The sequence below is a fragment of the Canis aureus genome, chromosome 21 (genome assembly GCF_053574225.1).
Source record: "Canis aureus isolate CA01 chromosome 21, VMU_Caureus_v.1.0, whole genome shotgun sequence".
Taxonomy (NCBI): domain Eukaryota; kingdom Metazoa; phylum Chordata; class Mammalia; order Carnivora; family Canidae; genus Canis; species Canis aureus.
In genome coordinates, this window is record NC_135631.1 from 48,247,235 (window position 1) to 48,275,180 (window position 27,946).

At 38.6% G+C, this 27,946-nt stretch overlaps 1 long non-coding RNA gene across 1 annotated transcript; it reads left to right on the plus strand.

Annotated features, from left to right (window-relative positions):
- Positions 1 to 27,946, plus strand: LOC144293051 (uncharacterized). The gene is made up of 5 exons (XR_013360535.1): positions 1 to 147; positions 12,801 to 12,959; positions 17,095 to 17,401; positions 17,699 to 17,827; positions 26,535 to 27,946. It is a non-coding gene; the product is annotated as an uncharacterized LOC144293051 (long non-coding RNA).

Genomic DNA, 27,946 nt, shown 5'->3' on the forward strand with positions numbered 1-27,946 from the left:
GCAAAGAACATCATGTCCTGCCCCTTCCCAGGTACAAGGATAAAACCTCCTGTGCATGAATGAAAGCAAACGAATTGGGGAAGGTGGGGGCACCTGATGACTTCACCTGCCATGACTCAGCACCGGATCCAGCAGCCAAAACCCCTGGTAGGTGCTTCAGTTCCAATGACCATTGTCGGTGTCCTGCGGGGGGGGGGGGGGGGGGCTTCTCCCTGGGAGGGTATGACGGATTGTGGGGGTGGCCCTGGTGATGGTAATTCATTCTCAGGAGTCAACATGGAATCCAGTCCTTTTAATTAACTCTGCGAAGGGGACAGTCGTGACAGAAAAGAATACGTTCCACCCTCTTGCACTTGGACGGTAAACATGTCCAATACATCGTTATGATGGTGGCCGCGTTGTACTTATTGACCAGCTGTTGTTGAAAGTTGCACAAACCTCGTTTAAACATGTGTCTCACCTTGGACTCTACAAATTCCGCTCCAATGCGGACAATCTTTTCTGGAGAAATACTACTGAGATTAAATGGGAGGAATCCCCAGAAGGGTATTTTCATAATCACCCTGCAACTGTAGCTAGATTTTAAAAATTTAAAACCGACTTGGCTCTGTTGGCTAAGCATCTGTCTTCAGCTCAGGTCATGATCCCGGTGTCTTGGGATCAAGTCCCACATCGGGCTCCCTGCTCAGTGGGGAGCCTGCTTCTCCCTCACCCTCTGCTGCTCCCCACAGCTTGTGCATTCTTTCTCTCTCTCATTCTGTCAAATAAATAAATCTTTTAAAACAAAATAAAAATAAAATGCCAGGACGTCTGAGATCAGAAGATCAGTGAGGTAAAAACTGAGTCATGAGGTCAAATATAGAGATGTAGCGGGACTCAAAGCAGAATCAAAAGGTGGTCATCGAGGGAAACAGAAAACCTGTCTTAGGTCAGAAGCTGTGAGCACTTTCATGACCTGGGACCCATGTCTTTATCCCATCATTGTCTGGATGTCTTGTTCCTTCAATACTCTGCAAGAACATACCAGAAATATGACCGGGGGCCCTGCCAGGATTTGGCGATACTTAACATTACGAGCTGCTGCTTCTCCTGTGATAGTTGTATGCCAAAGATTAAAAGAAAAAAATTTTCTCCCTAAATAAAGTATTTTGCTATTTTCTCTAAGGATACTTTATCAAATGGAACTTCAACAACCTCTCTTTGCAACCAAGTCCAAGGTCCCCACACCTCCTCCCATCAGAGCAAAGGAGGCATCCATCCAGGAAGCCTCGTGTCCAAGGCCCAGTGAGAATGACAACGTTCCTCCCTCCTTTTTCAAGTTAACCTGAAAATTTTATCACAACTCTGTATTTCAAGGACCTTGCCAGAAAAAAAAATATTTTTTTCTCTTGGTGTTCACTGAAAATTTAACAAACAGTAGGAGGTGATTTAGTGTGCCTGACATGTGTAGAAAATAAACTACTTTGCTATTTTCATGCCTGAATACAAAAATCCATTGAGGCTATATTTTTCAGAAATTCTTGATGATTACCGTTATACAAGAAAAATTATTATCTTTACCTCCCAGTCCAACAAAGATCAGAACAAGAGAACTAAGCCAAGGCTTCTGAAAAACTAGAAACAAAGTCACCAAAACACAGTAGCTGGCAACTAAATTGAGGAGGAAGCTGTGAAATGTCCAAAATTGCAGATGTCAGCTTTGACAGGAAGCTGGTGATCAAACAATCCACATTTGTTTCTCTTTTATGTTCTCCCTGAGGAATTTGCCTTTTAAGTACTATTTTGTCTTGTTTTTTTTTAACTTAATAGCATACTCTGTCCATGACCCATTATCTCCATCAAAGATGGAACAAAGAGGCTACAAGGACTCCCCTCACCCCCAGTTCTATTGAGCTATAAGTGACAGGTAACATCGCATTGGTTTAAGGTGAACAACATAATGAGTTGATATCATTTAGGGTGAAATGATCACCATGATAAGTTTAATCAATACTTATTACTTCACACAGGTACGTTTTTTGTTGTTGTTGTTATGAAGAGAACTTTTAAGATCTAGTCTCTTAGCAATTTTTACATATAGGGTACGGTATTATTAACTATGGTCGCCAGGCTGTATATTAGATCTCTAGAACTTACTCATCTTATAATTGAAAGTTTGACCCTTTGTCCAACATCTCCCATTTCCCTGACCCCTAAGCCCCTGGCAACCAACATTCTACTTTCTGTTTCTATGAGTTCCATGTTTTTAGATTCCACGTATAAATGATATCATATGGTATCTGTCTTTCCCTGATTGATTTATTTTACTTAGCATAGTACCCTCTAGTTCCATTCATGTTGCTGTAAATGGCAAGATTTCTTTCTTTTTTATGAATAACATTTTGTTTCATATGTATATAAAATAAATGTATTATATATATAAAATAAATGTAATATATATATATATATATATATATATATATATATATATATCACATTTTCTTTATCCATTCATCTGTTGGCAGAGTTATTCCCATTTCTGGGCTATTATGAATATGTGAATAATGCTGCAATTAACAGGAGGGTTTAGATATCTCAAGATAGTAATATTGTTTCCTTCAGATACATTCCCAGAAGTGGAATCCTGGGTCATACTTCAATTTTTAATTTTTAATCTTTTCTAGAACCTCTATACCTTTTTCCCGAATGGTTATACCACTTTGTATTCACGTATAGTGATTTTTGATTTCCTTCAGCCCAGATGGTCACTCATTGTCTCCTGATGACGTCATCATATCAACATTTGCCACAGGATGAAATATTCAGAAAGCCAAGAACACAGAAACAGCAAGAGAGCAAAGGCTGCTCCTCCTCACTAGTTAGCTTCCATTGGAACCTAGCCACACATATATTAGTACTCACAAAGATTTTTACTAAATTCACATTAAAATAGGTCAATCAGTAATGCAGTAATGCTATTCCCTCAAAGAGATGTGTCATAGATGACATAGTTATTATTTGAAACTTTACAAAAGGATGTTGTGCTCTGAGAATCAATGTGTGCTTGCTCACCACTCCCAGCTGTTTGCAAGATGTCCATGTTAGAAGTGCAGGGGAAAGGTAAGAGAGGGTGGCCTCATTTTCAAAACCTCATGGAATGCAGAAGGGGGGAGCAAACCCTTGTCTTCACAAAAACTTTGGTACTTGTGATCCAAGAGAGTAACTGATAGTTTATCTGGTTCCAAATTTGCTCAAGTGTCTCTCTACTAATGGGCGATGACTCATGACAGAATTTGTGGTTGTTTGCAATGCAATGAGAGATAAAGTAATGTAATGGCACTTGAAGGAATTTGTAAAGCTAGATTTATTTCATTTAAAAGCTTAATAATGGACTATGTTTTAGTGGTCATATATATTTTCAGTAAGATAGCGGTGACTATTGATGATGAGTTTTTGTTGGTGTTTTAATATCTGTACTCTACAAAATAAAGAAGCTGGTGATTCTGAATTCTGGGAGGTACCCACATACTTGCATGCTGAGAGTAGTATTTTCCATTCCAGAGTCTTTGCCCCCAAATCAATTCCATAGGCATCTCTGCAGGGGGTGCTCTGCATCACTCATTTCAAAGTTCCTCAAGTAATCTTAATGCGCAGTCAATATGAAGAACTCTGAACTAAGGGCTAATTCGGTATGGGATGTTATGTTTTCCCCTTTTCTGTCTCTCTACTCCAGAGCATTACTAGGTAACTATTTCCTAGGTGTTATGAGGTGTCTATTCAATTGAATCCTAAGACTCTAAAATGCAGTTCATGGTATCCTTTTCATCTTTTATTAAATCCTGTTTAACATCATAGTTGCTAAATAAAGAGCAGGCCTTCAGAAATTATTGTAGAAAGAATAGACAAATATGTTTTTGACAGTAGGAGATTAAAGTTTAAGGGAGGATCCCAGAAACATTGTTTTGTTTTCAGAGAAATGGTTTTAAAAGGTCTTTGAACTTCTCTGAATATAAGTAAGCCTAAGTGAAAAATTGGAGAAAATGTGGAAAGAATTTTTTGGAACATAAACCTAAGAGAGGGAAAAAGAAGCAAACAGATAATCTAACAAGAAATTGAAGACAATATGAAATTGTTACAATAGAACAATTCACAAAGTGCAACAGTCCATAATAGAAGGAGTGCCCTGCCCGGCTCTTTGTATTTCTCCCAGTCCCTGCCATCCACCCCCAAGGTAACCATTGACCTGATTTTTGATTGACTTCCTTGACTTTCTTTAAAATTTTAATGTCTAAGCATTTATATAATGGTAGAATTATCATGTTCATGCTTTTAGCCCTCCCTATATCCATGCTTTTTGTCAACCAGTCCCACTAAGGTAGAGTATATTTCCTGGACCATTAACTTTGGCCATGGGATGAGTGTTGGCCAATGGAATGTGGATAGAGGTAACAATGTGCCAGTTCCAAGCCTAAACCTTAAGAGATTTATTTTCTTTCTTTCTTTCTTTCTTTCTTTCTTTCTTTCTTTCTTTCTTTCTTTCTTTCTTTCTTTCTTCTTTCTTTTCCTTTCTTTCTTTTTCTTTCTTTCTTCTTTTTCTTTCTCTCTTTCTTTCTTTCTTTCTTTCTTTCTTCTTTCTTCTTTCTTCTTTCTCTATTTCTTTCTACTTTTAAAGTTTTATTTCCTTAGGAAAAAAGAAGACAGAATCAATAGTTAAAGAAAAATAATATTTCTTTAAATAATCATCATGCCCAATACACTTTTAGAAGGGGAAGTGTTTATTACAATCTGATTTTCCTTTCCTTTTATTTTCTAAATGCCTTTATTGAAATATAATGTGTATGACATACAATTCACCAATTTAAATGGTATGATTTAATGATCTTTAGTTAATTTGATGGTATTTAGTTCATTTCAGATCCATCATCACATTAATTTTAGAACGTATTCATAACTCTAAAATAAAAAATCCATACCCACTACTTCTTATTTCTCCCAAGAGGCTTTATATGTTCCTGCTTGCTCTCTTATACCCTAGGTTAGCACACTAGTTCAAGAAGAATAGGAGCATGTGCAGAAAATAAAAAACCAACATACAGCTAGAGCCTATAACTGAGAGCCCAGCAGAGATTAGCCAACCCTCATGCAAGAGAATAATGCTACATTATAGATTACTAGGATTTTGTGGGGTTTTGTTATGCAGCAATAGCTGATTGATGTAGGTAAGCCACAGACAGAAAACATTTACAAACAGAGGCCTGAAAAAGCACACTTGTAGCTCAAAAATACAGATTTAAGAAGCTAACTTTTTTAATAATGGAGAAAACATTTAAGCAAATATTTCATCAAAGAAGACAAATGGGCGTCAAATAAGCACATGCAGAGATACTCAACACCATTAATCATGAAGGAAATTACAAATTAAAACCATGATAGGACACTACTACAGACTAATTAGAATGGCTATAATATAAACAAACAAATAATCTGGCAAGAGACTATTGGAGAGGATACAGAATAACGAATTGCTACAACTGCTTTGGAAACAGTTTGGCAATTTTTTATAAAGTGAAGTATACATGTAGCATATGTACTGGCAATCCCATTCCTAAGCATTTCCTTGAGAAAGATGAAAATAAATATTCTCACAGAAGCCTATACATGATTGTAGCCACTTTGTAATCACGAAAAACTGGAAGTAATTCAAAAGCCCATCAACTGGGGAAACCATTAATAGACCTTAGTGTGTTCATACAATGGGATAATATTCGGCATTAAAAAGAAACAAACTACTGGAGTGGAGCCTGGGTGCCTCAGTCAGTTAAGTGTCTGCCTGGGTGCCTCAGTCAGTTAAGTTAACCCTGCCAGGGTTCTGGGATCAAGTCCCACTTCCGGCTCCCTGCTCAGGAACAAGTCTGCTTCTCCTTCTCCTTCTGTGATCTCTCTTGCTCTCACTCTTTCTCAGATAAATAAACAAAAATACTTAAAGAAAGAAAGAAAGAAAAGATAAGAAAGAAAGAAAGAAAGAAAGAAAGAAAGAAAGAAGAAGAAAGAAAGAAAGAAAGAAAGAAAGAAAGAAAGAAAGAAAGAAAGAAAGAAAGAAAGAAAGAAAGAAAGAGAAAGGAAGGAGAGAACTACTAATTCATGGATAGCATGGACAAATAGTAAAAAAACATGCTGAGTGAGAGGGGTCGGGCTCAAAGAACTAGGTAATTTATGTGAGTGTACTACTAGTCTTTAGTTAGTTTCAGAATATTCCTCACCTTTATCTAAATACATATTCTGCACCACGGTTTTTCTCTTTTCCTGGACTCCAGTTACTCATATGTAAGATTTTCTCACTCAATTCCCCATAAAATTTGACCTTCTACCTTCCATCCTTTTTCTGTCAGTAGTGCTGAGTATTTTTGTCTTCTTTATCTTCCGGTTCACAAGTTCTTTCTTATTTTGTGTCTAAAATGCTTTGAAATTCATCCACTGAGATCTAAATTTCAGTTAATGTATTTTTCCATTGTTTATTTTCTCTTTATTAACTTTTACACTTTCCAGTTATGTGCTAACAAGTTCAGCCAAGATTTCCTCAGAAGCACAGTTATAAAACTTCAGGATTCAGTAGCCTCTTTGTCTGTGATCCTTTATCTTTTCCTACTGCCCATTGTTTCTGCTGAATTTTATGTGTGTTGTCTTTTGTCTTATTTCTGAGTATTCCTGGTTATTTTTTCATATAGGAAATTGTATTTGCAAATTATTTTTAAAAGAATACATTCAGGTCTAGAGAACATTTGCATTTGCTGCTGTCAGGATCACTGGACTGCAGTATCAGAAGTTGAGAGGATCTGAGGTTGTAATCTGTGCAAAGACCAGGCTGCTTCAATTTACTTTTAGTCTTGCTGTGTGGGGCTGTCATTCAAGGTTTCTTCATTACCTAATTTTCCCATCTGTGCCTTCAAGCATATTTTATTAATATTTCGTCAAGTTTTAAAAGATGTCTCTAGTGACAGGTTGGTTTGGATTACTTATTCCACTTTAACAGAAGCACAAATTCCCAATAGATTTCTAAATATCAATATGTCTAAATCAAATCACATGTTGTCCCTGACACCAAGGCAGCCTCACTGCAGTCTTTCCCATCACAGTTAACACAGACTTTATCCTTCTAGATTCTCAGGCCAAGTCTTGATGTCATCCATAAATCCTCTTTCTCTCTCACACCCCGACCCAAACTGTTAACAAAGTATTGGGGCTACCACCAAAATACATTCAATAATGCTGTGTGACAAACAACTCCATGACACTTTACAGTAATAAATACGTATTGTCTTGTTCATGGGTCTGTAGATGTACTGTGGCTTGGCTGACCGGGGCTGGGCTCTCAGTGTAGATCCCCATCAAGCTGCAGTGCTGGCTGGGCAGGGCTCCTCCCTGTGAGTTGGGCATACGTCTGCTCACTCTCATGACAAATTTGAAGGACCAGCAGACTTGGGGGAAATTCTTCTCAAAATGATGGCAGAAGCACAAGAGGGCAAACAGAAGCATATGACGTCTCTTAGGCCCAGACTTGAACCAGTGTATTCAGGTCCATCTCCACTGCATTGGCCAAAGTCACACAGCTGACCCAGGACTTAGGAAACAGAGAAGTACATTCAACCTCCACCTGGAAGGGCAGTAAGGTCACATGGCAAAGGACTGGGTACAGGATAGGGTAAGTAATTCAGCCTAGCAAAAGGCCCTTAAGTATTGCTGCAAGCCGCCTTCTCATACTGTCTCCTTTACTGAATCTGCTTCAGCCCCATTGACCTCCTTGGTGTTCCCTGAACATACTAGGCTCACCCTCACGCTGGCCTCACGCTGGCTGTCCCCCCCTGCCTAGACCACTATTCCCCATGCAGTCCTCTGCATGGCTTTCTTCCTTATTTCTTTCAGGTCTATAGTCAACATTTTACTTCTCCCTATTTAAAATTGCATTCCCTCCAATCTGGCATGTCCCTTATCCTGCTTTATTCTTCTGCTCTGAAACATGTTTACTTTTGAACAAACTGTGCCCTGTTGTGATTGTTGTTTGCTTCCCTCACTAGAAATCCATAAACTTAGAAGCTTTGCTTATTTTGTTTACTGAGGTATTGCTTTTGCTTGTTGGGTACTCTAGCTCCTTAGAAATATTTGTCTGTGACTCAACAATAATAGGAAACAATGCAAAATTAAAAACAAAGACAACTGCAAATTCCAAGAGAAGCAAAGAAGTCGTACATTACAGGAAATATAACCAGTTGGGTGTGGAGCAAGTAATGTTTTCATAGTCATATTACTATAAATACCATTTATGGATTTAAGTAAAAATAGTAATTTGATTACAATAGATGTTCTCTTAACTGGCCTCAATATAATTGACTTGCCAGATTAACTGACACCCTCCATTCCATCTGCAAATTATACTGATTAATTCTCATGTGCATTGAGTACAGCCCTTAGTATATCATTTTCTAACACTGTGTTTCTTTGGACAAGGATTTACCATTCTTTACCTTATTATCTTCATCTGTAAAATGAGGATGTTACAGTATAATTTTCAGGAAGACCAAATCATGAGTCTTGTACAATTATGAAATGAACGTGAATTAAAACTTTATCGAGCTCATTAAATAAGGAGTAAAGCAGTAAGATATCAAACCAGTTCAAAGAGAATTTGAAGATACACACACACATACACACACACACACACATACACACAGTTTAATGACTATAATAATAGAATAAGATAGCTGGAGTAAACATAAAATTAGTAATGTCCAACACAGCCACAAACCATAAACTTTCGGGTTATTTCTTCTTTCAAAATTATCTACATTTCTATCAGGCAAAAAAAAATCTATACATTAACCTCTGTCCTTGCATATTTGTGAAATATCCCAGTTAATAGAACGTCATACTCAGTGCTGAACTGAAGGAACACCTCATGATGCCTTCTGGGTATTTCCAAATTTCAGATTCTTTTTCTGATAGGGATAATACTGGGAGTTACGTATTAGAACTGTTAGGAATTTTAAATCAGTACATATGCACAAACAGTGGGAGCAGGTCCTGGCCTGCAACCTCAGTCAGCTTAATGCATGCCCACCAGGACAGGAGAAACAGGAATAGCGGGTGAGTCCCGGTGCTGCGTGCTTAGGCTCCCACTGGGGACCTCTATGCTTTTCCAAAGTCTCTGGGTTGATTCCAAACCTGTTTATTCTAACTGTGTTTATTACAAAAATTCTTTGATTTTGCTATGTGTTACAAAAACTAATTAAATAAGAGTATTAACAAAGAGTTCTTTGTTTCTAATGAAGTAAAGTTGAAAAATTTGATAATACAAATCACTAAAAATATTCTTAAAATTCTGAGACAATTGTTAATTACTGAGGCGGCAGGGTGGGAGTGGAAACTCAAGCTCTAGAGTAATTCTCTACTCAGTTTGCCTTACAAATGGTTTTAATTTTTGCACCACTTTAAAGAAACCAAAACTAGAAATCATCATAGAAGATGTGTCCTGAGTTTGAGTTTTTTGCAAGGACAAGTCCTTGACCTTACATCAAAAGATCATTTGTTTTCAGTTAAAATTAAATACTTAAGAAATTCTGCATGTAATTTTTATGAATACCTGCTTTTTTCAGTTAAGTGATCAAATACCAGTTCTGATTCTGTTGGTGAGAAGATCTCGACAATATATAGGAAAGACCAAGGAATTAAGTAAGGCTAACGTATAAGTAAGCTAGATCTTCATCAATCATAGCAATTAATGAATAGAAAATGTCTCAAATTGATAAACCAGAAAATCATGGTAAAGACATACCACTTGGAGATGTGGGGTTAAGTTATTATAAAGTATCAACACAAGGACTAAAGTTTTTGCCCTTGGGGTGTAGGACTGTTCGCTGAAAGGCTTGGAGCAGGAGACCTTTGCACAGTAAGATATTAGCACTATTTAGTTATTTTAAACAAGAAAATTCTTCCATGAAATAATTCCTTACACTGATTTGAGGAAGAAGCCCTGAAAATAGCTTGTGTAGACTATACCATTTGTCATAGTCTTTAAAAGAGATATAATTATTCCTTCATTTCCATCAGCCTGTTCTGTTAATCAAAGCCTGCTCTCTTTTTATTCTTTTAGTCTACTAAATTAATATTATTTGCCACCTTAGTATTTCCATTATAACTATCTTTACTATTTACTACCTGTGGTGGTCTTAAACTATTTCCACAAATTTCTGACACTCCTCTCTTCTGGAGTTGGGAAGTTTAATAGCCCGCCCTCCTTAAAGATGAGCTCATGCAGACAAGAAAGCGAGGCAGAAATGGAGAATGATTTCTGATGATAGATCACGAAAGCAATTTCAGCTTTCTTCTTGCTCTTTTTTGGATCACTTGCTGTGGGGGAAACCAGCTGCCATATTGGGAGGATGCTCTAGCTAACTCGTGGATAGTCCTGCATCAGGAACAGAGGCCTCCTGACAACAGTCTCCTGAGTAAGTTTGGGAGCCGATCCTCCAGCCACATTCAAGTCTTCAGATGACCGGCAGCCTGGAAGACACCTTGACCGTCCCCCCTGAGAAACCCTGGGCCAGAATCAACCAGCTAAGCTATGGCCTAATCAATGATCTGCAGCAGCTGAGATGACACGCCTGATGTTGTACGCTACTTATTTCTGGTGTAATTTCTTAACACAGCAACAAAATAAGTAGTACACCATGAAAACCACATGGATATGGTCCATCTGTTTTTTTTCTCAAGATGTACTCCAATTCAAAAGACATGGATATTAAATACTTTCAGTTGAGGAGAGAGGACCAGGTTCCTCTCAGGTTGGAATGGAGGTCACCCCGGAAGCACAAATTATGCAAAAAGCACTAGAATAATATTTAACACTTATATAAGATTTATCGTAGATTTTCAGTGCCTTAGACTCTTTCCTTATTGGCAAGTTAAAATATCACAGGGTAACCTCTGGTGTTTTTAAATTTTTCTCTCTCCATTCTTTTTTCTTTTTTTTTTTTCTTTTCATTATTCACCTGCCTGGTTGCCCAAAGTCATTGGCCACACCTGAATTAAAATCTCAGTGAGGAAAAATAAGGAACTCTGAGAGGCAGCGAGACTGGAAGTCAGAAACAGTCCTCAAGTTGTATTATGGAAAACAGTACCAAAGTAGAACCCACTGTTTGCTGTCTATGTGCTTTGTAAATGATTCTCTCTCTCTCTGGTGGTGGTGATGGTGGTTGTTTTGTCACTAAAATTCCAAATCTCACTCATAGAGACTCCTAATATCTATATGGTCATTTCATTCTTTAAAACAAAGGGACCAAAAGACAGACTGCAAGGGGAAGGTGGAAGAACAGAGAAAGGTACAGAGAGATGACACAGAAGAGAGATGGAGAAAACACAGGCACATTCGCGTGGGCCCCAAGCCAGCTGGTTCTGATGAGTGGTCTCCGCGGAGGGCTCTGCAGAGTATGTTGGACATGAATGTCAGTGACTCACAATACCTTTCACTGTCGTCTCTTCCCTACCTCAAAGGTGGTTTTACTTGTCATTTTATATCATCGATTCATACATTATGATTCACTGTCATCTGCCATTCACTGCAACTACTTTGGAATGACTCTTTCCCCTACAAGTCTCTTTCCCATAAACTCCAACATTTTTATCCTGTTTACCCATATGTGTTAGTCTGTATTTTCCCAAAGTTGACCCAGTTATATTTTCCTTGCATTTCTTCCCACAGACTAAGTATTACAAACCCTCCCTATGCAAGACTTGCTGGTAAAATCTTTGATAAGCTGTACGCTAACTGCATTAGTCAGGAAGTATTACATTTCAAGTGACAGAAGTCAAACTCTAACTCAATCAAGCCAAAAAAAGACTTTACTTGCTCCCATAACAAGGAAAGGCAAGGGTATAGCTGGGGACAAGAGGAAAGGGATCTGGACACAGCCACAGCTCTGTCTGTGTCTGCTTTGCTTCTCTGCTTGTGGATTTCATGCTCTCTAACTGCCAAAGGGCTTTGTGCCTTTTGTAGAACATGAAGAAAGTAGTTCTGTTGTTACATACCCTCAGGTCTGCCAACAGAGAGGGAAAGAATCTTTAACCTCCAATTAGAGTGAAAAATCCCTCCATTGCAGAATGGGTTTTAGTTGGATCACATGCCCATCCTGAACATGAGGGGATGGGGCACTGACCAGGGAAGGAAGACTGGCTAGAAACTCATAGATGGAATAGGAAAGGAGAGTGTTGTCAGATAAAGAGAGGGAAAGAAGAAATATTGTGTAGACAAAAATAATACATATACTACACTGTCTAGATCCATTATATGTCTAGATCCATAATTATAAATCATCCATAACAATTACCATCCACATAATTAAGGAAAAGATTTGAAAAATGTATATCTGATAAGGATCTAATATCCAGAATACACAAAAGCCAAACAATTGCAAATAAAAAGAAAAACAACCTAGTTTTAAAATGCACAAAGGATTTAGACATTTCTCCAAAAAAGATACACAAATGGCCAATAAGCACATGAAAAGATGTCCACAATCTTTAGTCACTAGGGAAATATAAACGAAACCTCCAGTGAGATACCACTGAGGAGACAGCACAGAGAGATACCCACAAGGATGGCTGTCATCTTTTAAAGAGAAAGAAAGAAAATAATAAGTATTGGTGAGAACTGGAACCTTCATTCACTCCTGGTGGGAATGTAAATGGCGCCACTGCTGTGAAAGGCAGTGTGGCAATTTCTCAGAAAGCTAAAAAGAGAATTACCAATGACCTAGCAATTTCACTCCTAGGACAATAGCCAAACTGTGGAAGGAGCCTCGGTGTCCATCGAAAGATGAATGGATAAAGAAGATGTGGTTTATGTATACAATGGAATATTACTCAGCCATTAGAAATGACAAATACCCACCATTTGCTTCAACGTGGATGGAACTATTATGCTGAGTGAAGTAAGTCAATCGGAGAAGAACAAACATTATATGGTCTCATTCATTTGGGGAATATAAATAATAGTGAAAGGGAATATAAGGGAAGGGAGAAGAAATGTGTGGGAAATACCAGAAAGGGAGACAGAACATAAAGACTCCTGACTCTGGGAAACCAACTAGGGGTGGTGGAAGGGGAGGAGGTTGGGGCGTGGGGGTGAATGGGTGATGGGCACTGAGGGGGGCACTTGAGGGGATGAGCACTGGGTGTTATTCTGTATGTTGGTAGATTGAACACCAATAAAAAATAAATTTATTAAAAAAAATTTCACTCCTAGGTGCATACCCAGGAGAAGTGGAACCATACATCCACATAGAAGCTTGTACACAGATGTTCATAGCAGCATTATTCTTAATAGCCCCCAGATGGAGACAATCCAAATGTCTACCAACCAATGAATGGATAGATAGATAAATGTGGTAGATCCACATAATGGAATATTATTCAGCCATAAAAAAAGATGAAATACAGGCCCATGCCATAATAAGAATGAGTCTTGAAAACATTTTGCTAAGTGAAAGATACCAGACACAAAGGGCTTCATATTGTATGGTTCTATTCATATATGTCCAAAATAGGAGTATCCATAGAGAAAGAAAGATTACTAGTTGCCAGGCATTGAAGGAGGAGGGATGGTATGTGGCTGCTAATGGGTATAGGGTTTCTTTTTGAGATGATAACAATCTTCTAGAATTAGAACAACGAGGCAGCCTGGGTGGCTCAGTGGTTTAGCGCCGCCTTCAGCCCAGGGCGTGGTCCTGGAGACCCGGGATTGAGTCCCACGTCGGGCTCCCTGTGTGGAGCCTGCTTCTCCCTCTGCCCGTGTCTTTGCCTCTCTCTCTGTCTCTGTTCTCTCATTAATAAATAAATAAAATCTTAAAAAAAAAAAAGAACAACCTTATGAACACACTGAACACTACTGAAGTATTCACTTTAACGTGGTTAATTGTATAACATATGAATAAATATCAACAATAACTAATTTAGAGAATCTGGGGACCAATTAGGATTATTATTTAATTGGAGTTTGTCTTAGTCATGATAGTTTTGTGTCTTTCCCAGTTGGAATGAAATTTTCAAGTCCCCATACCAAATGATTTTGTTAAAAATACATGGGTCAGTTGGCTCTTCTTCCTGCAAAGAACCAAAAGGAGTTTTTAAGAACTCTAGCCTAAATAATATCTATATCCCTTCATAGGTTTTTATTTAGTCCATTATGGAAGGATTCTTGTCAACACTTCTCTTAAAGGATTTCTTAATCATCTTTGGTCATGAACTGGGGGGCGGGGGTATTTTTTCAAGCTGTAATGATGGCATTACTCTACCAAAAGTGTTTGCCTTGTAATGCTGTTAATGTATTTACAAAGAAAGGCTCAAATACTTTGAATTATTCATCATACCACTAGTGGAGAGGGAACTAGAAATTATAAGTTCTAGGAACTAGGGCGGGTAGGCAAGACTGTTGAGCAGTGTGCCTTTTATTGTCCCAAACCAAGAAATACTAAAATATGAGAGGGAGAGAGACAGAAAGAAAGATGGAGGAAATTCTTGGAATTATCTTGGTATGAGTTCCTTCTGACCAGAAAATAAGCAATCATCCATGCAAGGGCTGAGCTTAACTACATATATTTTAAAGGTTCAAACTATAATTTTCTCACTCATTTAGAAGTAATTTTGTAATTAATATGTAAGTACTAAGTGATCAAACTGACAATTGATATTATTTAAACTGGTTCTCAGAGTTTACAAAAGCAGTAATAAACATTATTTATATAATCTGCCATGATCACTATTGAAGTATACAGTGGGCAGAATGTGTTGGTCTTAGAGTCCAAGTTATAAAATAATTATAGCATCATTTAGTCACTGAATTCCCTTGAAGCTCAATTTTCTTACATATGAAGAATATTTGGCCCTATCTTTGCAGAGCTAGCTCATTATCATTTATGTCTCAGACTAAACTATGTCTACTCCAAGATACCTTCCTTGACCACCCATCTCAAGTAGCTACTCAGGCTCTCTATCTCACAGCCACGTATTTTATTTCTCTAAATAGCACCCAGGGCTCTTCCTTTTTCAGCCCTGCCACCTTCCCAAACTCTTATGAGGATCAAAGAGGGAACGGACATGCTCAAGGTTTTTTGAGTGATGCAAATGGAAGCACTATGCAAATGGAAGATTTTATAACTCTGATATTCATTTTCCTAAAAGGTTAAACACACATTCCTACCTCTCACTAGATTTTATAACTAATAAATTCTACACAAGGAAAGTAAGATGGCTCTGCAATTTTCTGAGGCAATTTCATTTACAAGCAATAAAAGAGAACAAAGTGAAATTCGCAATGGCAATTTTGACAGGGTCTGTGTCTTTCTGAATTGTGGTTTATTAGCAAGAGTTAGTTCAAGTATCTTTATTTGTCTCAGTAGTCAATGGAACTGCAGGAATTGAGTGTTTTCCCACAGCATTCCATAAGAGGTCACTAATAAAAGGGAAGCAAATAATAGCGTGCCTTTATGTGTGCATGTAAGTCCTTGATGTTTTCTCTCATGGCCTGGCTTTCTGACTCAACTGGTCAAGTGATGACAAAGTAGGTGGTCAGTCACAGACCTAACCTGATGATGCAACTCTCGCCTCTGTGGTCTTTTTCAAAGTTGACTACACAAAGTCTTACCTCTTTCTTAAGGCTTCATGATTTATAGAAGGCCGTAGAATAAATAGCAGGCTGGAGCCTTGCTCAACATGTCAGTGCCTTAGTATGAATTCTTTAGACACTGAGTCACTTGCTTTTCCTACTGGGAGTTGATGATTTGGAACACTTTGAGATGTCAGTGTGGAATCTCCTAAATCCACACAGCTTCCTGAGTATTATGAAAACATAGTGGTTAAGACTAGAAGCTTTGGAGTCAGCCAGACCTGGGTCAGACACTCAGCTCCTTCACCTATGAGCTCTGTCACTTTGGCCAACCTTCAACCTGCTCTGAGTCTCAGCTTCTTCAGATTCGAATGGGTTGATAATGTCAACCAACACACAGAATCATTGTTAGGATTTTCTTTTTTAAGATTTTATTTATATATTCATGAGAGACACAGAGACACAGGCAGAGGGAGAAGCAGGCTCCCTGTGGGGAGTCTGATGCGGAACATGATCCCAGGACCCCGGGATCACACTCTGAGTCGAAGGCAGACACTCAACCGCTGAGCCACCCAGGTGTCCCCATTATTAGGATTAATGGAGAAAATGCATAGAAAATCCTTTCCGAGGGCAAAGTATCTGGAACATCATAAACGCTTAATTATTGTTAACTTATATCACAAGGAAGAAAATATAGAACCATACATGCTAAAATTATAAGTCAAAAGAAGAAATAAAGTCTTGTAAAATGCACTCTTCAGTATCCAAATACACGCAGCAATGGGATTTGCTGCTTGATTGGAAGTTTTCAAAAATCTTTTTGTGGAATATTTTTCCCAAGTGAATGGGTTTAATATTTCAATGATTAAGGAAAAATTGGATATATAATTTTTATTCTATTATATGCATAATAGTCATATATATGATATATAATATATAATATACAATATTAAGTTTATATATTACTATATATATTAACTATAAACTTATAATAAAGGCCACTTCATCAAATACATGGAAATCAGGAATCAAGTCTTTAGTCTGTATCTTTATCTCCCCTTGGATAAGTCACTTAGTTTTCACAAGCCTTAGTTTACTCTTTATGACATGTAGAGATAGGACTAGATCATTGATTCCCAGAATGAATTCTCCAGAACTTTGCTCTGTTAGATAAATGTTTACTGGTTAAATTTTGTTTGGAAAATCTTGGATAACAGGTGTCTGTCTTTACCATAGAATTGTTACATTGTTACCAAATGTTTTGCACTCTAATTTCCCCAGGAGAATATAGTTTTACACATTTCCCAAACATAATTGATTAGAAAAAAATTTTTTGTCACTGAGCATCTTGTGAGACAAGAATTCTGAGAAACACTTTATGAAACGTTAGGCTAGATAACACCCAAGATCCCTTCCAGCTCCAAATTCTCAAGCTCTGATTCACTTCTTCTTTCTTTCTTCAGGCCTAGAGACTGGGCTTTGCCAGAACAATGCTCCTGGCCTTCTCCTTCATGCTTTTTCACCAAGACCCAAGCTTCTAGACATTTCCATAATCATTCTGCACTTTCCACTCTGCTTCATATAAGAGACCCTTGTATAACTTGACAATTGGCAGCACATCCATCAATGCAGGGTGACATTGTGTCAATCATCATGACTGAAGATATGGAGAGATGATACTGTTGTCTACAGGGGATGGGTGGAAAGGGCTGTCTTGGGGCCTCCCTGAAGATTGCTCTCACAATGTGTCTGTTGGCTCTGGATTCCTAGGTAACTCTGCACTTTATCTCTTTCTTGGAGGACTGTGGGTACTTCTAGAGAAGCAAGGCACAAATGATGCTGTTCCTCTCAATGGGTGCTTCCCAACTTAGAAATTCATACTGTTTCTATGGGGTGCCAAGGATGCTAGCAGCCTGAACTGAGAGGTAGAGACACAAAGAGGGCCCCTGGTTTTATAATTTTTATGCTTAGGAAGAGCTGGTAGTAGGGTTATAGCTTCAGGGATTTGAGGGTCAGGGATTTTTTTCCATGATGGAAGATAGTAAAGACAATTTGTTTGATATTAAGAATGATCCCTGGCAGTACCAGACAGAGGGAACAACCTGATAGACCAGGTCACTGAGATGGCGAGAGGAGTCAGCCCCAGAGCAGTGGACTCTGCCTTGGAAGATGGCCGTTCCTGCACCATAACATGAGGTAGGAGATGGGTCCACAGGCGGGTGGGTTTGTGTCTGGGTGAGAGAAAAACAAGAGATGTCCCCATTCCTGCTGACTGGCTTCAGTTTTTGTAATGAGAGAGCACTCTCTGAGAATGCAGTTGAGAACAGCAAGGTAAATGCTCAGTGGATATCCACTACTGCTTTCCTCGTTGTCCTTATTGTGTGACCTCATCTTTGACCTTGCATGTGGTGGTTCCCATTCCCACACCTCTGATGAGATGGCCATCAAGAACCTCCGGACCAAGCCCTGTTTCCATCCTCCTCACTCTCTCTGCAGTGTAGGTGAGCAGCCTGGTATGACACTTCTCTTTGCCCTTTGGTGCTCAACTGTCTTGGTTTCCCTCCTGCCTCTTGGTTTCTTTCCTTCCTTTTTCTAAAGCAACATTCTCAGCCTTTTAGAAGTTCCATTTAGAGGGTCCCCTTCCCATTCTTCTATTCTCTCTCTCTCTCTCTTTCCCCCAGAAATTTATATTTATTTCAAGGATATTATTCACTTTTCCAGCTTTATTTCTCACCATGGGGCAAGTCCACTTACACATTAATTTTTCTCCTAAACTCTAGTATAATCTCTAAATACTGGTTTCTTTTGGGTATCCACCCATTATCACAAATTCAACATGTCCTCAAATAAGTGTATCACCTTTCTCTCCAAACTAGTCCTTCTTCGAAAATATCTCCAGATTCATCTGGAAACAAGTTCCACTCTCATTACCTCTGTATGAATTTGCAATGGCTGCTGTACCAAATTACCACAAACTGAGTAACCCAACACAACACAGATTTGCTCTCTTACCATTTTGGAGGTCAGAAATCTTAAAATCAACATGTTCGAAAGGCTGCATTCCTTCTGAAGGCTCTAAGGGAGTACCTTCTCCTTGCCTTTTCCAACATCTAGAGGCTGTCTGGATTCTTTGGCTCATGGCCCCTTCATCCCTCTTCAAACCCTGCAACAAAGTATCCAAAGCACCTTCAGATCTCTCTTCCCCTCTGTCTCACCTTTGCTTCCATCATTACATCTCTGACTCTCATCCTTCTGCCTCCCTCTTTCCTTTATAAGAAACCTTGTGATTACATTGAGTCAACCCAGGTAATCCAGGAGAATCTCATCTCAAAATCTATACCAATCACATCTGAAAAATCTCTTCTGCCTTATAAGGTAGCATATTCATAGGTTCTGGGGACCAGGGATGGAACACTTTGGGGAACTGTTACTCTGTCTATCACAACCTCTGCTCTAGGTTAGACCTGTATGAATTCCCACACAAATAAAATAGCAGTTTAACCAGGTGCCCATTCTCTCTCCTCATTCAAATCTCTTTATGTAGTCTTTAATAAAATTGCTCTTGCTCCCAAATAAAATTCTAAGCTCTTAATACGTAATTCAAAATTTAAATGTGTAATTGAAAAGCCCTTAGGTTTTCAACTTGGTTAATTAAACCTTTATGAGATTTTCCAAACATAATTTATGCTCTCCTATAAAGCCAATCTCTTCACACTTTTAGTCCCCCTATCCTCATGCCTTGGTTTTTCTCCTATTCCTCAGAGAATAGTTCTCTATGTGAGCTGTGGACTAAGACACACTCACTAAGGGTGAGTGTTCAAGACACAACACACAACATCGTGGGAGATCTCAGGACCCAAGTTCACAAGATATAGTGGCCTATTGCCACTGGTGTGTTGTATCATGAAAAAAAGATGCAGTTACTACCTACTTATAAAAGTCTCCTTGCCACATGCCCACCTCTCAAAATCCAACCTTTTCCTAAATGCAGTTTCAAGCTTTTCCTTGTGGAAGCCTTTTTCATCCACCTGGCTAGAATTTTTTTTTTTTATTTCCAGATTCTTAGAGCATTTTCTGTCCATACAGATGTCTCCTCAGTTGGCAAGGTATTGGCATTTTGGAAGGAAAACATTTCCTTCTGCTCAACTGTCCCACACAATGGAGATAGTTAGCCTTACTAGCCTCTGCCTTCTCAGCCCCTGCCAGTCGCTGTGGTGACCCAAATCACCCATATTTCCAGGTGCCTCCAAGAAAGCAAGGCTGCCAGCCTTTGGGAACCACTGGTTTACACCATCCAATTATTAATCAATAATTAAAATCTTTGACCCCTACTAGGCTATAAGTTCCTAATGCACAGCGACTACGTACTTTGAATATCCTAAACTGTGAGTTACACAGAGTTCCCTCTACAACAGCAATTGGAAGCTGTATGAATTCTAATTTCCCAATATGGTATAATAGAAAAAGCACTAGATTTGTAGCATTAAGAAAGTTACTTGACCTCTGTAAGTGGCTGATTCATCATCTGTAAAATGGGAGTATGACAGGTAACACCTTCTACTGTGCCCAAGACAAACTCTATTCAAGGCACATTCTAGGTTCCTTCGCTTCTTACTTTCTCTCTTTTTCCTTTATATCCTTTCACATCATATAAACAAATATTTTTTCCTCACCGTTTGGCTGGAGAAAAGAGGTAAGTGAATCACTCATGTCCCATTCACCTATCAGCCACAGGACTCAAATAACAGATTTTTAATCGTTTTCCCAGAGTACAGGGCATTATACTGCAAGAAGATGCCTCCAGAGAATTTCTTTCTCCTTTCTCCTGAACTAAATTAGTTGCATAAGCTGCTTCCATTAAGAAGGATAAAACCCTCGCACTAATGGTTTAGATAAAGTATAGCTGAGGGTTGTGAATAAACATTAGTTCTCATGAGGGGAACATGGGTGCTATTTACATGAGTCACAGACACTATAAGGAAAGCACCAGAAAGAAAAGGAAAGCCACACTTCTATGATACATTCTGGAGGGTGGGAAACTCAGTAGATTAGGATAAATGATGCCAATGACCAGACATTTTCTGACAACATTCATCCCAGATGAGGACTTCCTTCTGGTACACTCAATAACCACATCTTCTGATGTAGATTCCACAGAGACTCAAGGAAAGGGGCCTGGGGCACAATTCCCATGACCTGAAATCCCAGGTTTCTGAAAGAGATGGAGCGCTGGGCTGGGTGCTGGGGGAATGACAGAGGATGGGCTCTGCATTCACAGAGTGTCTAGGTGAGGTGGGGCTAACGCTCCTATACTCCCGTGTCCAGGGAAGAACCTCCCTGGAGGAAGTGCTGGATTTTCTGATATGACATGTAGCTGGGAAAAGCACACATACTTAAATCCCCTTAATCATCATAATAAGTCAGAGAGGAAATGATTATTATCTCCATGTTACAGATGAGGAAAACTATAGTTCATGGAAGTTAAGTAACTTGCACAGATTTATAATGTTAATAAGTGGAGGCTTGAGATAGCCTTGCTTATTCTGTGTCATGCTCTATTCAACATCCTGTTAATGATAAAAATGGTCCCTACAGCAATCCTTACAAAACTTATGAGTAGATCATACATTTAGAACACAGAAAAGAAAATTAAGAACCAATGTTTTTGCCAGAAATGGTTTCTGCTAAGATATTTCCAGAATATAATCAGAGTTCCTCCAAGTTCTACCTTGACACAAAATACTTGCTTTAGTTAAATTCCAAAATCTTACTGGAGGCTACTAGATGCTAAAAATCATGAAGCTGGTGTACTAAAAAGATTCTCTTACTTCTGGACAACATAGAGGAAATGTTGAAATGATAGCAGAAAATTGAGGCCAGAACTTTTAATAAATTCCCCCCAAGCATATATGTCCCTCTCTAATGGGACTTTTGGCTTTATCAGGGTCCCTGGTCTGAGACTCAAGCAAAGTGGATTCTAGATCATTCCAGGGCACCTGGGTGGCTCAGTCAGTTAAACATCTGCCTTCAGCTGAGGTCATGATCCTGGGAAGTTGGGATCGAGTCCTGCATTGGGCTCTCTGTTCAGCAGGGAACCTGCTTCTCCCTCTCACCTCTGCCTACCACTCCCTCTGCTTGTGCTCTCTCTCTCTCTCTTTATCTCTCGCTCTCTCTTTCTCTCAAATAATAAAATCTTGAAAAGAAAAGATCATTCCAGTTGATCTCTACATATCATTCCTTCCTCTGAATTAAGCTCACTTCTTCCTGAAGTCCATCCAATAACAGGCCTATGGGCAGTAAATTCTCAGTATCTGTCCAAAGTGTCTTTATTTCACCCTTACCATTAAACTATAATTTCAGACTGTGTGGAATTCTCAAAGAACACTATGTTCACTCCACACTTTGAGGGTATTTTCTCATTCATTTGGTTTACTTGCTGTTGGGAAGGCTTCTGTGAGTTTCATTTTTGTTCCTTTCAAGATAATTTGTCTTCCCTTTCTGATGTTGTTAGGATTTTTCCCTTGGTAATTTTACAGTTTTATTCCAATGCGCGTATGTGTGAATATTTTTTTTAATTTGTCTAGGTTTACGATCTTCAAGCTGTGGTACTCCAATCTCAGGATTTATGTATTCCCTCAATTCTGGGAAATCATCAATCACAATCTCCTCCATTGGCCTCCCTCTGACTCTCTACTATTTCCTTTGTGAATTATTAGTAGACAAGTGCTGAATCTTCTCTTCCACTTATCTCTTAACATATTATTTCTTCCTCTTTTTGTGAGGTTTTCTGGACTATTTCTCCTGTTCTTTCAAGTTACTGATTTTCTCCACAGTCTGCCTATTTAAACTGTCTGTTGAGGGCCTAATTTCAATGAGCATTATTTTCAGTTCTGGTACTACATGCCAGTCTATTCTTTTCGTGTCCAATTAAAAATATATATTTATATTCCTTCCTTTATTTCTTTAGTCATACTTGCTAGATGTATTAATACTGTTGTGTATAAGCTATTTCCCTTAACCCGGGTTAGCAGGAGTGTAGGCTGGCCACATATGGGGTGCTCTCTGAGATTCAGCAGATCAATAAAGGTCAAGAAAAGATGTTCTATGTAGGGATCTATAAAAAGGTTTTGAGTGATATGGCGAGGTCTACACTTGAGAGAAAGTTTTCTGACAAAAGTAGGTATGATGGCTCCGAGAACACAGAGATCAGATTCTGGGAAGCTCTTATATGTCGGAAGAGACTGGTCTCTGGCAGTATCCATGAGACTAGCATGGTGGGAAAGACACTTTATATTTCCCTCAGTTTGGCCTCCTGGTGAAAAAGAAGCATTCAGCCTCCAGATAGTAATAGTCAAAATGTAACTAACATAATATATCTATGTCACTTTTTTATTTCTATAAATTATACACTTTTCCAATTCTTTTGTTTTCTTTGACACACTTCTAGATTGATTTTCCTTTCCTTCCTACAAAACCATTTTAAGGGCATTTTACTGATTGCATACCTCTTTACATGCAATTTTACATGAAATTACTTCGGTTGCTAATAAACAGGGAGTTATTCTAGAATTGTTTCTGTCTTTTCCTCTAAGCCAGTTCAACCTGGTTACAAGATAAAATGTAAAGTGAAGTTCACCCGGTCCTTATTTTGCTTGGAAAAAAATCATTCTCTGCCCTGTGGCAAGTGGAGTTTCAGACCACAGCAAGGATGGGGTAGCATTTACAGTATGTAAATACTAAGGCATTTCCTGAGCCCCCTTTCCCACTCAAAGCTTTGGCTTTGTCTGTCCACACTGACTCAAGGCCAGAAGCCTTGAGGGTTGAGGAGGCAGTGCTGGTACTCAGCTTGGCTACTTGAGCCGGAGGCAAATTAGATATACTCAGGCTCCATGTAAGCAAGTGTTGGCCAAGATTAGGTCCCAAATAAACTCCTGTGGGTTGAAGATTCCTATGCAAGAACAGTCCTTTTTGAGAATTGGGATAATTTGTTTTTGGCAAAACACTGTTGCTTTTTTTGAGGGTGAGAAGAAAAGGGGTGTGGGAAAGGCTCTGGAAATCTCGCAAGACCTCTTGGACATGGACTATGTGTTACAAAACACATTTTTGACGAGTTAAGTGTTAACCAATCAAAACCAGACAGATTGTCTTTCCCGTATTGGCTTCAAAATGCAGCAGGGGAAGTGCTATTGCTGAATATGGCTGGGAACTTGCTGAACCCAGTCATTTGCAAGAGTGTCAGAGTCCACATAATGAGAGGACAGAACTGGGTTTTCTGGTTCCTCTTTGCAGGATGTGATTGCAGCCTTCTGGGAGAAAAAGAAAAAAAAAAAAAAAAGAACAATACCAAATCAAAAGCAGCTCCAATGGTCTGTGGAGGGGTCCAGAATTAAAATTTAGAAGAATAAAGAGATTAGTTTTAAAGCACCATGAATTCTTTTTGTCATTGAAAACTCATCCAAAAAAACATTTCATGACAACTTTTGACAGGCAATGATCTGGAAGCTGGATATATAGAGACAGTTATTTCTTACTCTCAAATAGCTCTTGAAGTCTCCCTGGGAAATAGATTTGTAAACAGAAAATCATGATATATTGTGACTTGATAGAATTCATGGAGGCCAGGAGAGAAGTGCTAATTCTGGTGAAACTGGGAAAGATCTCGCAGAATTGTTGGCCGTGAAGAGGATCTCAAAAGATGTTTGAGCACACCAGGAGAAGGAAATAGCATATGCAAAGACTCAGAGCCATGAAGGAACATGGTGTTCACACACTTAGAAAGGGAAAGTGTGCAAGTTTGCAGGTGTGCCTGGGGGTCACTGGTCAGTTGCTTAAATAAGGGTTTCTATCTTTAGCTTGTCACTTTTGTTGTTCAATAGAGACATTTGCTTTACTTTCATGTAAAAAACACCACAGTCTTAGAATGCTGATGCCATGTTTATAAGAAGACAAGAGCACTGCTCTTTGCAACTAACAGGGTTAAAAACAGAACACATCATAGAAAAACAAAGATTTTAAAAACTAAAGGGAAAGAAAGTCCAGTTTAGAGAGTCAGGGAATAATTCAAATACTCAGAGTATGTCTGAAAGGGGAGTTTCATGAAAAAGAGAGGAAGAAATTGTAGGAAGGCAGTAGTATTAGCAAAGAATTTTATACAGAAATGAGGAATAAAAAAAATCCTTAGATTGAAAATGAATTCTAAATACCAAGAATAAAGATGAATCCACACCCAGAAATATCAATATCTTTAGATTACAAAATAAAATAAAACATAAAGGAAGGGACAAAGGAAATAAAATCAGATAAAGAGAAAATCTTGAAGGTGTCGAGGCTGATAAAAGAAATTACCTAGAAAGGAATGAAAATTAGATAGCAGCCTTCTCAGTGATACCTTCCAAGAGTGAAAGGAACACAACTATCACACTTGGAGTTTATACCCAGCTAAACTGTTATTAAAGAATGAGAGAAAAATAATGGCATTCTCAAGCTTATAAAGACTGTGGAAGTTTACTATCTGCAGAGTTCCCCCAAAGAACTTCCAGGGAATGTGCTATTTAAAGAAAAAAAAACAAGAATAGGGCTATGGAATGAAATATTCTCTTAACTATTTCTAACTTTAAAATTTTTGCACTTATTATTTTTTCATTGTTTTATTTTGCTGTTCACATTAATTATTTGTAATTATTATCTTTTAACTGAAAAAAGACTCAATTTTAAAGGGCAAATTAAACTCTAGACAATAAAAAAACAAGATTGGAGGATAGGAGAAGAAAGTGCACAGGTTTCACAGTGGTACTAGGAGCAAAGAGTATATGGAAAAACTTTAGACTTGGTTGGAAAAAATGTATAATTAAAGTATATGTTAGAAATTTAAAGTAACAACTAGAAAATAAAAATATAATTTGTACATTGCAATCCAACAAGAATGAGAAAAACATTAAAAAATATCCTTTTTAGTTCAACATAACACAGAAAAGGAGGAAAAAAGGGCAAAGAATGACAATGTTCCATAGAACATATAAAACTACATGGTTGAAATTAATCCAAATATATCATTAATCTCAACAAATATACACAAATTATATGTAATTGAAAGGTACAAATTAGCACATTAGGTAAAATAAAATAGGATCCAAAATACTACTCACAAGACATATGCCTAAACCTAAAATAGACAGAAAAGGATCAACATAGGCTTTATAAATAATAATCACATACTAGCTGATATAGTAGTATAGATACCAGACGAAATTTTTTACAGATTTATTTATTTATTTGGGGGGGAGGGAGAGCCCATGGAAGAAGGGGCAGAGGGAGAGAACCTCTAGCAGACTCCCCACTGCGTGAGGAGCCTGATGCAGGGCTCAGTTCCACAACCCTGGGACCATGACCCAAGCCAAAACCAAGAGTCAGACACCCACCCAACTGAGAGAGGTACCCAGGACCCCCCCCCCACCAGGCAAATTCAAGGCAAAACATCTTAATAAGAATAAGTAGGGGCACAACATAATAATAGTAGAATGATCATTGTACGGTTGTAGTACTTATGAATTTGCATGTGCCTTTGCAGAAAATCCCACAATATCGAATCTTAAATTAACAAAATTAGATATTGATTTGTCCACAAAAATTTAGTACAATTTCATTAGAAATTGATAGTGTAAACCTACAAATCACTATTAAAAAGAGAGATTCTTTGAGCAATTACATTAATGAGTCTCAAAGATCTCAGTAGATCTAATTGGAACATATGACCAATATAATATGGAACATTCATTCTATCCAATGACTAAAGAATATGTGTTCTTTCTACAGCACTTGAAGTTTTTCAATGACATACCTTTAAATGACTGTTTCTCTGGACATTTCTTCTTCTGAACATATGTTTTCTCCTGTTTTCCCTCAGATTTACTTTCTATGACTTATGTCTTCCACGTGTCTACCAAAGAGTCATCAAGCCAGTAAGATGGTGTCTGTTGTGGCTGTGATTTGAGACTGATGTGTCTCCTGGGAGCTTCCCAACCTGACCAACGTCTTCCTCCTCAGTCTTTGAACTGTCATTAGTAGATTTAGTCACAGGGATGTGAATTAAGTTTAAACTTGGGGCCTTGCATTCTAAGGCGCTCACGTTCGTATTTGGAAGAAGAAAATTTCTGTCTGGGACCCTGACTGCCTTTGGAGTAAGACTCACCAGTCTAGCTGTTATCTGTGCTCTTTGGAAGTTTTCCTGAGGGATGGTGTGAGGAATGTAGTGGAATAAACCCGAAGATGATGGACATTAACCAGTGCCCTTTAGTGTCGTCATGACCCCTGAGTACGTTAGCCTTTTATGGTCTTTCCCCAAAAGAACATAATTAAGTTATCATGATGGGTCAGATAAACACATCCTGTGACCTAAACCCATCACTCCAGGCTTCCATAGTGGGGCTGGGATGCTTCCTGTTTTCACTTTCCCAGTGACGTAGAAGAAATTAATATGCTGCCCTTTGTCAGTGATGGCGATACCCCGGTCTTACTCTAGACTAGTCACTCATTGTGCCAGGAGAAGGGGTTTCTGTGGAACTGTAGCAACACTTCCATCCCACACTCTTTCACAATTTACTAAGCCCCTTTCTCCCAAACTGGTTTTATCTGACATGACCCAAAATCCAGTGACAAAGAGAATTAAAAATGGCACCTAGAATTCCCCATGGCTTTGTGGAGATCAAAGGATTATAACCTATATTACCTAACTCAAATTTCCCTGGCCGTCCCACGCTTGGACTCTGACCTACATTGTGAGCTGGTTTCATGGGGTAGGACGCAGTACACACAGCTGCCCGGGAACGTAGTTCATTTGGCCAGGTGGACTTGACAACGCTTGAATATCCTCAAATCATACTTTTGGATGAGAGCACACACTTGGGAGCCCAGCTGCCCAGGCTCAAATTGTGACTCCAGCATGTAGTCTAAGCCGGTGACCTTGGGCAAGTTTCTTAAGCCTTCTGAGCTTGTTCAACTGTAAAATGAGGATATGAATTTTACTTACCTCTTAAGGTTGCTGTAGGATTCAATAAGGTAATAATCCAGTCAAAGGGCACAGAGCAGTGCCTGGCAGGTAGCAAGTGCTCGACAGGTGTCTGCTGCTGGGATGTTGTGATGTTGCTGTTACGGCGTCAGCGCTATTTGGCTGAGGCAACGAGCTCAGTGCTTACCCGTTGGGACCTAAACACCCCAAACAGGTCATGGTAGAAGGTGAGTGTAGAGTAAAGGAAAACACTTCCACCACTGATGATGAAGAAGATTATGTAACAATAAAGGCAGTTGGATTTGCACGGA